The sequence below is a fragment of the Pinus tabuliformis genome, chromosome 3_2, assembly GCF_031772625.1.
Source record: "Pinus tabuliformis cultivar Carrire ecotype Pingquan chromosome 3_2, CPIR1, whole genome shotgun sequence".
Taxonomy (NCBI): domain Eukaryota; kingdom Viridiplantae; phylum Streptophyta; class Pinopsida; order Pinales; family Pinaceae; genus Pinus; species Pinus tabuliformis.
In genome coordinates, this window is record NC_142302.1 from 793,919,574 (window position 1) to 793,934,181 (window position 14,608).

The window sequence follows — 14,608 nt, forward strand, 5'->3', positions numbered from 1 at the left end:
ACTAATCCCAACCGGGTTCACAAAATTTTGGGTGCTTTGTCTCCCAGGGTTAGGTTTTTGGATGCTTGTGGTTTCCATTGTTTCTCAATAATAAAAAGGCCTATGAGCCTCATTGTAACATAGTTCAAAAGACATTTAGCCATCACATCTCTTCTTAGAGATAAGCTACCATCTCTTGAGTTAGTTTGTTTCACTTATGCATTTAAACAATTTTATATAGTTGCTATTTTATTAATTGAAATTTTGTTTCATTGTATATTTGTGTTTTGGTTTGAATCTATATTTCATTTCGTTCCTGCATATATTTGGACCATGGCCAGCTTAGGAAGGTATGCAACACTTCTAATAATGTAATTATGATGCTTTATCATCATTGTGACATCAAATTATGTATTTGAAACTTTTCAATATAGGCTCCTAGACAGAACCAAAGCTAAAAATGCCATAATAGAAAAACATGGGCAACACAAACTTGGTTCGGGTGGTTACTCAAAACTAGTCGTACAAATTGTAAGTATAAAAAAAAATTTAATGCATACAAAAAATAAATTGTTAACAATTTTAATTTAATTACATAAGAGAAGAAAAATTCATGCTCTTATGCATAATTATGGGGTTTGGATTTCAAAGAAAGTCCAACGAAGGAATACCTCAATATTGCTTTCAAGCACGACTATCAAGTCTTGGTTGAATGTAGAAAGATCTTCAAGCAAAAACAACCTTTCAACACTCAAATCAACAGACAAGTAAATAAAATCAATGAATATTATTTATAATTTATTACTTGTACAATATATTGATTATTATTTTCAGCCATAAAGTAATGTGCTTGTTTTTTAAGCAAGAAAGAAATGAAGAAACAGAACCTAGTGATGGTAGAGTTCCACCCAATGAAAGTGGTGTGCAACTCCATACTAGAGGTATCTCATGTGCTACAAAAATGTAGTATGGATTAAAATTAAAATATTTAATTGCAAATGGTGTATTAATTATAACATTTCATGTTTAAACTCCATAGCATGTAAAGGACAAGGCTAGAAAAGAAGAGGAACATATGGACACATCTGAAATTACTCTACTTGCCTCCACTACTCAAGCACTTAAAGAAAACTCTAATGATATTTTTATGAATGAAATACTTGTAATTATAGTAACAAAAAATATCAATTTAACATTTCTTTCTTGTTACAACTAATGATCCACCTCTCTTGCAACAACCTCAACGTCGTGAGTACATGACTAGGTCATCAAAAATACTTGCAAAGGAAATACAAATTGAAGGCGAAGAATGAGCTGAAGAAGTCATTTCTCAACACATTTTGAAATAAAGAAAAAGAAAAAGAAATGATCATACTAGTTATATAATCGGAAACATCATGTACCATATCATGAAAACATATTTTTGATGATAAAATTTATTGAACTGAAATATTTTTTTCTATGATTAATGAATGAATGTTATATGTTAATGAATGATTTCTATATTTTTCTTTATGTACAAAACCACATATGTTTTTGTATGATTTTTTTTTGCTAGTGTCTATGCATGAATCTTATTGAGTTTTTTTCAACTATTTTCTAATAGATATATTAGGCACTATGGAATTGAGAGTGACGGGGGGGATGGAAGGGGGGTGAGGGAGGGACCATAAGAGCCTCCATCTTCACATGTTGGGCCCTCTTTAGTAGAGAATAAATTAGGATTTGGATCATCATGGAGAAAACCCCCCTCAATCCAATAGAGAAACAATGAAGTCAATGTTGACTTTGCTATTGCTCTGTCAAATAAAGGGAGGCTTGCTCCAATATTAGACTACTCCAATAAATTATTCTCAAAACCAGGAGGAGCTCAATCAGGCATTCATGCACCCAAATATTTTTAATTATTTACTCATAAAAATCTTTGTTAATTTATTTTATTATTTTGTTGATTCTTTAAGTTTTGGTTGATTCAGTAGAACAACTGTTGGAGGAGATTGCAATAGGAATCTTTGGAGTTGACTCAGAGCAAGCTCTATCTACAACTATTGGACTTTTAATTGAGGTACTTATCATAATGTTAATACTATTAATTTATTTTGTTCTTGCTATGAAATATACATGGTTTGGATATGTTGTAATTAAATATTGCAAGCCTTTTAGTAATTTGAATAATTGACTCATTGGGTGTTAGAATTAGTAACTGAGAAACATATGCTTTTGGGGTTAGTTTTATGTTAATTATGAATTGTTCAAATAATTCATAATCAATATATAGGGGCATATTATATTACAATGATAAGAACACGAGCAGGTTCAAAGATCATAGAAGGTTAATCTATTGAAACTATTAATAAAGGCCACCTTCATAAGAGAATATTAAAACATGATATATTAAAGGTGTTGAAGCACAAAATTCATACTTCACCTCTCTCACTCCTATTATAGTAGAATTCCATCTCTCACTCCTTTTGTTTCTCTTGGTAGAAAAATACTCAGCAATTTGAGCAAGTAAGTTGAATAAAGGATTCAGGGTATCTAAATATTTGCAAATGAACTTTCAAAAAAAGAAGGTTTTCTTAAAATAGAGCCACAGACTAAACTTTTCAAGACAATGTATCCTTTCAACTAAAATTATTTAAAGAATGTATGAATAATATTAGACTACTTTATGATGGATTGGATGTAGATATTTGAAAAGAGCAGAAAAGAGGATAGGATAGTTTAATAATTGTCAGAAGCCCATTTGAATAGATAAATATCAATGAATTTGAAAGGAATTTGATAACTAGGCTAAAGATCTGACAATATTTCTATGAAGTATTTAGTTGTTATCAATGCTACAATAGCTGTGTAACAAAGTCAGATTCATTTGGTCAATTAGATTCATAAATTTAACCAAATTCCAAGGGGTGCAAATTTGTGATGAGAATATAGAAATTATTATACGTAAATTAGTATCAAAAATATTAATTTCAAAATATGGAACTAACACCAGCATATTAGATTACCATGGCCACCATTCCAAAACAATATTTTGAAAAAGATAAAAGAGAAATTTCCATGTGCCTTTGGTTTGGCATAAATGAAAACCAACATCCTTCTGGTAATATGGAAAGGATTAACCAAAACAATGCATAGGAAGAGAAAGGGGACTAGAGATGGTGGCAACAAAAGGCCTATGGCCTGGAGATGATGAGAAAAAAGTACATATCCTCTCTACATATTTAAATAAAGGCCAACAGGGTTTAAAATAAATATCCCAAAGATTCCTCCTAATACATCCTCTCACTATCTCACTTTTACATTCCATTTATACATTTGATCATCTAACACATTTTATTATGCATAGGTCTAATAATCCTAAATAAATCATCAAACAAATCTAGTTGAAGGAATGATACATCTGAGAAGACAATCAGTTAGAACTGATGAATCACATTGCACATAAATATTTATGCACATTGCCTTGAGAATCAAAATGGAAATATGCAGCTAAAACATGGGGATGCATAAGATTAGTACAATGGCCAATGTATATTATCTGTATTACGAATTAGAACCATAGAAACATGACTCCTTCCACCTCTATTGGAAATGCATGTAAATATGATACGAAGATAAAATCAATTTTATGACTTGCTTTAAGTGTTATCCATCTACCTAATATGTGTGATTTAGTAGTCTTCCTGTCTAAAAATTGATTTATATCTACTCCTTGAGATCTGTCATTATATCCTATGTTGTCTAGTTTGTCTATTTGCTACCATGAGTCCAATGCTTTTGCTTGTTTCTAGCTCCAATTCTTAAGAAAATTGTCTATAATTTGTATCATAATTTGCATGCCTTCTCTAGTGTCCTATGTATACAATCAATAAGTTGTATGTCACTTCAAACAACTGGTGAATATAATTAAATAATTTAAATATCGATTTTTATTATTTTTGTCAGTTGGTTTACATTTTGAATGATGTCAATCCCCCATGCTATTGTTAAGACTGGTTTCCTTACAAAAATAAAATTTCATATTGAAGAATGACTTTATCGATAACTAACATCATAGTCAATGTTGTTGTTAGGTCTAGATACAAACCTCTTGAATTAGAGAGCTGTTTTGGTGTATAGAGAAGTCTGGTGATAATGGTCTGATTCTCTTGAATATAATATTTATTTTGACATAAATAATGAATATAATCCAATGAAAATTACAAGCATTTACTAGATGATTTGTAAATTAAATTTCTAAGTGTTGTGGTTTTACAGCTAATTTCATTAAGATGTTACTTGTGTTGAATTTTGTAGCTACAGTCATTCTTCATTTGTACTTGTAATGATGAAATATAAATCATACATGTAGAAAAATTATTTGAATCGTGTTCTTCATACTTGCAAGAAAAAAAAAAAAAAAATCTTTGTATTCAAAAGAAAAATGGTGAAAGACATGTTCTTCATGACCTTTGAAAAATAAAATTTGAATTTTTCAATTTGTATTTTGCCTCCATAGGTGACCAATTCAATCCTCTAATCAATCATTTCGGCTTGCCCAAAGAGACACCAATTCACATCACTTGAAGGATATAAGTATCCCATTTGATTTCCTTCCAGCAATACTTCGTATCATCTATCATATTTGTTCTAAAGTAAAGAAGACAAGGAGTATTCTTGATTTTCTAAGTGCAATAGAGACTAGCACAATATTTCTAAAAAAATGATAATTACTTTTGATGTGTATCTTCTTTTAAATTATTCCAATATATCATTCAAAAATCATATTTCATAAATTAAACCATACAAGGAAAATAGAACAATAGAGATCACAATGTGCAAGAGAAGACAAAATATACCCTAGGAAATCCCACTAAGGGGAAAATACCAACAACCTTTTCAATATATAAATTATTTTTTTCAACAAGAGACATGCCTAGACCTTCTAATCATTAACTAGATCACACTTGGTCAAATCCTCCAAGTGAAGCCTCCCAACCTGATCTAGCACTTTGTTATGCCTAATATGACCCATAATTTCGACCCTCCTGAAGATGCCATAATCCCAGAAAAAAATTCCCTTGTAGTTTCCCAGAATTTCGCCCCCTTACAATAGAACTGCCCAGAAATTTTTCAAACTATAAGAGACAAAAACTATCCACGTGTGAGAGCTTGAGAGAGAGATAAAGATATCCAATTTGTCCTTATTTTCATCCTCTTGACCTTCATTAAGATGCCTAGAAACTGTCTTCTTGAGAAAGTGTCAATTGGTGGTGAAAAAATGAGGTTGATCTGCCTTTATAAAGTGATATGTTGGGTCAAATGGGTGTGTCATTTGACCTGTGATGACTTGACAAATTTGGAGCCAAAAAATTCAAATTCAAAAATTCAATTTTTTTCCTTTGAAAAGTCCAAATGGGATTTGACTCAAAATATAATTTTCTTTTGACTCTAGCATTTAAAATATGCTTTTTAATAATCAATATATATACATAAAGTGGCAAAAAATACATTATTAAGACTGACCATAGTCACAAAATTCAATACTCCCTCTTAACTAGGGTGGTATTCATAATGACTGTCATAGATGTTCTCAAGTTAAAAAATATCTCTAAGAAAAGGTTATATCAAATAATCATTATCATAATCATCACTAGCATCATCATCTACCATCGACATCCACTAATACCCATATCCAGGGTGGTACCAAACCCATGGCATATCATCAACACATTAGGAATCACTCCTCTAGAATGATTGATCCTTAAATCCCAAGGCTTCTCACTAGGCCAAAATTTTTGAGATCTAAACTAGAAAGCACTCACTCACCCTTCCTAGTGAGAACTCTATGTTAATACCTCACTCAACCCTTCCTTTATTAGTGATTGGGTCTAAATGCTAAAGGACCTCTCTATAACATTCCCTAGTGTGTGATCGATTCTAGATATTGAAGGACCTTACTAAACACTTCCTTGACATGTGATTGGTTCTAGATGTTGAAGGAATCTTCCTTAGTATGATTATCAAGTCTAGAAATTACACAACCCTTCACGGTGAGCAATCGGGTATCCTCACCGAGAGGCACTCACTCAACCCTATTTGGTGAGCACTCTGGGCCTCTCAGATCATTCTCCCCATTAGGATAATGTACATCCATGATGGTACCAAATCAACACTCCCTCTCAATGATATGGGTAATCTCCACTGGCCCAAGCTTATCTCTAATGTACACAAACTTATCTTTGGGAAACGACTTCGTTAGAATATCATTTGTCTGCTCATCGATGGAGATGTACTCGAGCCTTGTTTCTATCCTTTATACCATGTCACATATGTAGTGGTACTTGATCTCAATATGCTTCAACTTGTCATGGAAGACATGATTCCCTAAAATATTCACATAGCCTTGATTATCACAGCGTATCACGGTTGATTCCATATCTTGGTCAAACAATCTTGTAAACAACTTTCGAAGCCACACTTCTTTTGTACACACTTCATTTATTGTAAAATAATTTTATTCTACAGTGCTAAGTGTGAAATATATTTTCTTCCTACTTATCTAAGATATCACAGTGGAGCCCAAACTAAATCATACTCCCAAGGTTCTCTTCCTATCATCAACACTTCCTACCCAATCAACATCTGTATATACGTGAAGTTGTATATCCTTGTTTGCAACATATTTTAAACCACAAATCACAATACCACATAGATATCTTAGAATGTTCTTTGTTACAATCTAATGCTCATGTCTCATTTCGACCTAAAACTGGCTCAAGTTGTTCACAACAAAGAAAATGTTCATCCCGGTGTTAACCAAAAGCATCAAAGAAATAATCAATCGTCAGTACATAGATGGATCTACCAAACTAGATTTTGAGCCTCTTAAATTCATGAATTTAGTCACCATGGTAGTATCCATGGATTTATAATCCATCATGCCAAACTTCTGAAGGATATTAATAACATATTTTCCTGGACCAAGGAAGACTTCGCTAGGTTTCTACCATACTTCCAATCTCAAGTAGTAATGCATCAATCCAAGATCCTTCATATCGAATTTAGAAGCCAACTAATTTTTACACTAAATGATAACAGGTTCAACACCTGTCAAAAACAAATCCTCAACATAGAGAAATAGGATCATAGGTGCATTCTTCATGACCTTAAAATAAATGTTTGGATCAGCATCGACCTTGGTAAATCCTAGTCTTGTCAAATAGCTATCAATTGATGTATACCAAGCTCTTGGAGCTTACTTGAGTCCATACAAGGCCTTATTTAACCTACAAACATGAGATTCCTTTCCATGCACCTCAAGACCTTGAGGTTTCTCTATGTACACCTCTTTCTCAATCACACCAACGAGGAAAGTAGTCTTCACATCTATCTGTTTTAAATTCCATCCCAACAAAGGAACAAGATAAATAATAGATTTATTGGAGGTGTAACTGGAAACTGGAGCAAATGTCTCATCATAATATTCTCCCTCTTTCTAGGATAACCCTCTAGCCATAAATTGCACCTTGTATTTGTCAATACTTCCATCAGCAACATGCTTGATCTTGTATATCCACTTGGAAATCACCACTAAATTCCCTTCTAGCCTTGGCACAATCTCCCAAACATTATTATTCATAATAGACTGGTATTCTTCATTCATAGCTTACTTCCATACTTTCTAACTAGTTTCTTCTTCATAAGTAGAAGGCTCTACATCAATAAGGTTGGTCATTAGAGCTACATAGCTAGAAACGATTTTAGGTTTCTTAATTTATCTAGATGTTCCAGTACGAGTTGCATGTCCTTTTTCTTCTTCTAATGTAAATCTAATCCATGCTAGTCTATTTCTAATTTCTAGAACAAGCACTGGTTTGTTGGTTCATAAGGCCCTTCTCTCCATTGAGGATATTATGTAGAACTTGAACTTTCTTCCTTCGAAGCATCTTACTTTAATTCATTATAGGAATCCATGGAGACTTCCTTAGACTTCCAATATGCAACTTTCTCATCAAAAGTGGCATCCTGCCTGACCTCAATATGTTGTTTCTCTATAATGTAGACTCTATAGGCCTTTGATGATTCATTGTAACCAACAAATATGTCTTTCTTTGCTGAAGGTTCTAGCTTGTTCCTTTTATCCTTAAGAACATGGATGTAAATGGGACAACCAAATATTCTCGTATGTCCAACCTTTATCTTTCATCTAGAGAACGCTTCTTTAGGATTCATATCTTCCATAATTCGACGAGGACTTATATTTTGAATATATACAGTTGTCAATGATGCTTCTCCCCATAATAACATCGACAAATAATGATCATGCATCATAGCCTTGACAAATTCTTCAATGGGAATGTTCTTTCATTCTACCACACCATCTGGTTATTGATTATAGGGGATGATCAACTCCCTCTTGATCCCATATTTCTTATAAAAGGAAACAAATTCTTTCAATTTGTACTCTCCTCCATGGTTAGATCTCAAAATATTGATGTTCTTACCTGTCAAGTTTTCCACTTCAACTTTGAATTCCTAAAACCTTGTGAAGACTTCATCATTGGTCTTCGTGAGATATATCCATGTCTTATGAGAGAAGTCATCAATAAATTTTAGTTAGTATAATGAACCTCCAAGCGATCTTACAAGCATCATACTGCATACATCATAGTGAATCAAATGTAAAACTTTTTTATATATATTGTCACTACTTGGGAATGTTTTCTTTCATATGTTCTTTCCAAGTGCATAACCTTTACAAACACCCTCATTATCTATCTATAATTCAAGGATGCTTGAAACTATTTGATTCATTTCAAGTAATTCTTTGTAATGAATATGACCATACCTTCTATTCCATAGCTCACTTGGATTGATTTCATCATGTGCTAGGGCTTGATTTGGTTGAATCACAAGTCTATAAAATTTTCCTTCACAAATACCAATAACCCTAGCATCATATATACTATAAGCCTTGGACCATACAAGTACGTTTCCATCCATAAAAGCTACCCTATCTCCTTTATCTTTTGAACCTGAAATAAAGGTTTTTGAGATGCACATTATTACTAGATTCCCACTAATGGATGCTTTTCCAACTCCTTTAATTGAATAACTATGGTTTTCTCCACGTTTTACCCTTTAAGATAGTTTATTTTCCATCATGCTAGTGAGATTTCCATGATATGTAGTCATATGTCTTAAAACACAACTATCTACTAGCCACATATTATCATCATCTGCAATAGAACCTGTTAGAGTGGAAAAATAAAAGAAATATTTGTCACCTTTGGGCTTCTTTGGATGTTCATCTTCAACGTCAGTTGTGCAAGCATGTTTTTTTCCCTTTCTCTTTTTGTTATTAGCCATATTAGTACAATCTCTTTTAAAATTTTCAAATTTCTAATAACCATAACATTGAATCTTTGACATGTCCTTCTTCCTTCGGGAAGGAGGTGATCTTCTTCCTGACTTCTTGTGGTGAGAGCCAAATTTCTTCTTTAATTTATTCTTGAAGTGAGTTGAAAGAGCTTGAGAAGCTTCTTCCTTTCAATATTTTTACATAAAATTTGATTCTTCTTGAGCACAAGAGGCCCAAAATTCTTCAAATGAGAGGGTTTCCTTTCTACTACTTATACCTACTGTAAATGCATCCCATGGTCTAGGTATACAATTGCATGTTGTAGTCACAAGCACTTGATTAGAAACATTTTCTCAAATTGATTGAATTTGGTATTTTATTTGTGAAATCGTTACGAAATGTGAAACTACAGTGTCATCATTTGTCATTGTTATATCATGAAGTTCATTCTTTAGGCTCATGGCTTGACTAACATTCTTGATAGTAAATAGATTAGTTATGAAATCATACATATCCTTAGAAGTATCAAGCTTTAAAATTCAAGGAATTTGATGATATATGATGGAGTCCACAATAAGACTCATAGATGTGATGCCATCTTCTTTAAACTTCTCCTTTTTCTCCTTTCCTGCAACATCTACTACTTCTACAACTTTCCCTGTCACAATATCCAAAACTTTGTTCTTTGCGAGAATATCTTTCAATCCTAAGTTTCCAAGCTTTGAAGGTCAACGCTCCTTCCAACTTGTTCTCAAATTTCATAGATGAATCCATGGATGTAAATTAATATGAAGGAATTCAACAAAAGTGATCTCAATGTAGGGTTTCTTCAAGGTTTATCTCATTCTTCCTTCCTTCACCAAAACTCTGATACCATGTTGACTTTCTAAGTGCAATAGAGACTAGCACAATATTTCTAAAAAATTGGTACTTAATTTTGATGTTTATATTCTTTTAAATTATTCCAATAGATGATTCAAAAATTATAATTTTGAAATTCAACCTTACAGGAACAGTAGAACAATAGAGATCAAAACGCAGAAGTGAAGACAATATTTACCCTAGGAAGACCCAATAAGGGGAAAATCCCAACAACCTTTTCAATAGATAAATTATTTTGTTCAAAAAGAGACACAAATAGACCTTCTAATAATTAACTAGGTCACACTTGGTCAAACCCTCCAAGTCAAGCCTCCCAACCCGATCCAACACTTCACTTTGCTTGACCTGACCCAAAATTTTGGCCCTCCTGCAACTACCAGAATGCCAAAAAGTTTGGCCCTTGTAGTTTCCTATAATTCCCCCTTGCAACAAAACTACCTAGAAAGTATGTTAACTATAAGAGAGAGAAAATATCCACACTTGCGAGCTTGAGAGAGACAGAAGGGGATCCAATTTATCCTTCTTTTTATCTTTCTTGTCCTTCTTGATCTTTGGTAGAATGCCCAAAAATTGTCTTCTTGAGAGAGTGTGAATTATTGGTGAGAGAATGAGGTCAAGATGCATTTATATAGTGATTTTCTGGGACGAATGGGTGTGTCCTTTTCCCTAGGATGACTTGACTTGGAGGGGGGCCAACTTGACAAACTTGGATTCAAAAATTTCAAATTCAAAATTTCTTCTTTCAAAAGTCCAAATGGGACTTGACTCAAAATATAATTTTATTTTGACTCAGGCATTAAAAATATGTGTTGTAGTGTTATTTTAGCAATGGGGTACCAAAAGACACCTTCTTAGCAGTTGGTTATTCCTTGTGAAGAAATACAAGCAGTTTGGTTGTTGTCAGTGGACAAGCAAGAAGAAGAAAAGAATTGCAAATGGTGAAAACAATGCATATACAAACATAAACTAAAACAAAGATATAAACACACAAATAATGCTTAATGAAGCAAACAAGTCAACGCAATTATGGAAAATGGCTCCCTTTATTCATTGTTGGTGGTAGGAGATGAATACAAATAGTATAATACTAAACACTTGAAGACAATTATTTGAGCTATGGTGCTAAAAAGTCCTCAGTAAGGAGGTTCCTTTCTTCACTCTCTTTGCAAGCTTCTCCTATATATCCAATAAGTATCATGGTTCTCTCAATGGTGAAACCCTCTCCTCACTAGAGTGGTGGATTCCTAAGAAGCAATTCTGCCAACATAATAGTGTTCTACTTCTTTTGCTTCAACAATGAAATGAAGGGTTTCTCTAATAGCAATTTGGTCATCATAAAATTGTCTTCTATTTGGTTCTCCCATGGCCTATTTATATACATTTTTTTGAATCTCTCTTTCCTCTCTTGGTTCATGAACGAAAATGACTTATGATTAGGACAAGAGGATTCCTTTGAGGGTTGCATATCTTCAAGATGACTCGAATTTGATTGTCCTTGATTTAAATCATGTCATGGAATCATCTTCCAAGTGTGGGAACTGGTCCTGAATTTTCCAAGTTGACTATTTCTTCAACAACGTGGATTTCGAAGGAAATGACGCACATAACAAGACTATTGAAGGGAAAGTTGCACAGTGATGAATTTTTAATTCAATATACATTATACCTTAGGAGAAATTATTTTTTTTGAACTTCATAATGTCTTTAGATAGAAAATATTCACTTGTGCATTCTGTTGGACAACTTTGGGTGTCTTTTGGAATGTACAGACATGTGTAAAATTTTCTAGTTTTAAAAATTCCCCCCTGATGTATGAGGTTAGGAGAAAACATATATCCAAAATACCTCACATTTTCTTTCCTAACTGAGAGTCTGATAAACTTCTAGATAGAGAGAATAACTTTCTACAAAGATGAGTAGGGAAAAACCTTAACTGAGGATAAAAGATAACCATGCTCAAAAAAAGGTGCTTATATGAGGCGACCATTTCCTATGCTCGTTATGACTACTAGTGACTATTTATTACAACCAGAAAAGAAATATTCCTATAAAGTCAATGTGGAATGGTTGGCATGCTGATAGCTGATGATGATAATAGTTGACGCCCTCAAGGGAACTTCTGACACATAGACAGAGTCAAGTACCCCCATGCATCAAGAAAAGGTGAATCACTTCTGGAGTGTTGTGCTTGTGGATGCATGGGTCTTTGAATGTGGGTACCTCCCATGCATCAAGATATAAGCACTGCTGAGTGGGGTGCTAAGTGATCCGCTGGTCTTCGACTAAATGAGAGAAATACAACGGTCATGAAGTATGATACCACCCTAACATGAGAGATTATTTTGGTGTCGAATGTTAGGGGAACTGATGACATAAATGGGAAAGAGTGATTCCCATTGTGCCACCCAAGGATGTCCCTAAAAGTGGGGGGGGAGCACCCAAGATACTGCCAAGATCCTAGAAGATGGGTGTTGAAGTCGACGGGAAAGAGGCATCAACTGCCAGAAATGTTGATTCGGTGAATCAATATGTGTAGTGAAAAATATCGTAATAAGGTGGGTTAATAAGGAATGATAACGAAAGATGATGATATGAATGGATATGGACAACTTGCCCGAGGTTGGAGCTATAATGCGAGTGGTGACAGTCAAAATAGTTCTTCTAAGGGGAGTGGCCCAAGAGTTGGTAGGACATCCAAGGTAGGTGTGAGTATGTTCTGGCTAGTGTGAAGAGGGTGAATGAATGTGGACTATGTGCGACCTCCGACCAAGGGAGAATAGGTACTGTCGCTGGGTATAAGGCATGAAAATATGGGTGGGAACCATTTTCCTAAAAAACATTGTACACTTGCCAAAAGAATGTAAAGGTGGTTTGGGATGTACATGCACAGAGACGGGTGCCCCATGAAAACAGTGACCTGCATGATGATGGAGGTAAAGTGTATTTTGCAGAGGGTGGGGGCCCCATTGGTTGGTCTTGGTGTTGGGTTGATGAGGCAGATGAAGTGATGCAAATGAGCTTATGTTGTATGGAGGGATGATAGGCCGAATGTAGAATGTAGAAGAGAGTTTGTCTTCACCCGTCGCATTGAATATGGTGGCTCGGGAGTAAGGCTGGTTAGCAATAAATGAATAAGAGAAGAATGAGGCTAATCTTCAAGGCATGCAAGTGATATGGCTCCCAGGTCAAAGTAGATGGTCATGGATTCCAAATGAAATGTGAGGGTCTATAACATGAGGTGATCCATGAGTGGGGAGGCTCTATTGACCAGTGTGGACGTTTACCATATGCAAGGGAAGGTGGTGGTAAATGTGGTCGAGATGATGGACCCTATGGTCCATTTCAAATAAATGATGTTAGGATATGCAAATATTTGTAGGAATTCTATCATGCTGAGTGATGAATGATATGTGCCTTATCGATGGCTACCAAGGTACTGATTCTAGCGGGAAGTTGTTGATGTACCTACAACCTCAACAACCAATACCCCAAGTAAAAACATCTTGATAAAAACATATGTAAGCTAAAATGGGTTGAACAAGATGAATCAAAAAATAGGAGAAGGCACACCTGAAGTGGTACTCTGAGTGTGCAGCAAGCCCAAAAATGAGTTTTGGGTTAAAATGGAATGAAGGGTACCATGATGAAGATGATGTGGTCCTGATCCTTGTGTCTCTCACATCTTTGAAAATGGATGTTATGATCTCTTGTACTGGGCTCCAGAAGATGATGAAGAGGGTGATATATAAATAAGAGTGGGTCATATGCCACCTCATTTGTACTTGTTATTTTGGGAGGACAGAGCTATTCCAGGAGTTGTTTCCTATCCTTGTGGTCAGCCTGTGCACCCAGGTAGTGCACCAGGAGAGACAGGTTAGAACACAAAACCCAAAATTTTTCATTTTCGTAGACTAGGATAGGTAGGTCGTATAAGGGTGAATTGTATGACCTATTTTAGGGTAGAAAATTTTGACCACGTGGGCAACTTAGTTTTAGTCATGCAGTCTTCACAGGTTTCTCAGGGATACCTGCAAAGCTTACGTGGGTGTTGGATAGTCAACCGCGCTAGCAGTGTAGCTCAGGGGAAAAATGCCATGGTGTTGTTGGTTTGACAACCCTGTAGTTAAGCCTCCTAAGTTTATGTCTTCTACGTGCTTGTAACGAGAAAAAGTGCACAAATGGTGTGTCTTCTTAATGAGTAGATATGTGACTCGGTATCCATCATCACCATAGTTAATGGTTCAACAAGTGCATGGTCTGCGAATCTATTCGAGAAATGCACATGCAACCTGCATGCCTGTTATTGGTATAAACACACAGATGTGTGAAAATCATTTTTGGCAACCTAGGAGGCTGGTTTTTTTAGTTTTTAAGTCCTTGATGGAAGGATGGGCTTGT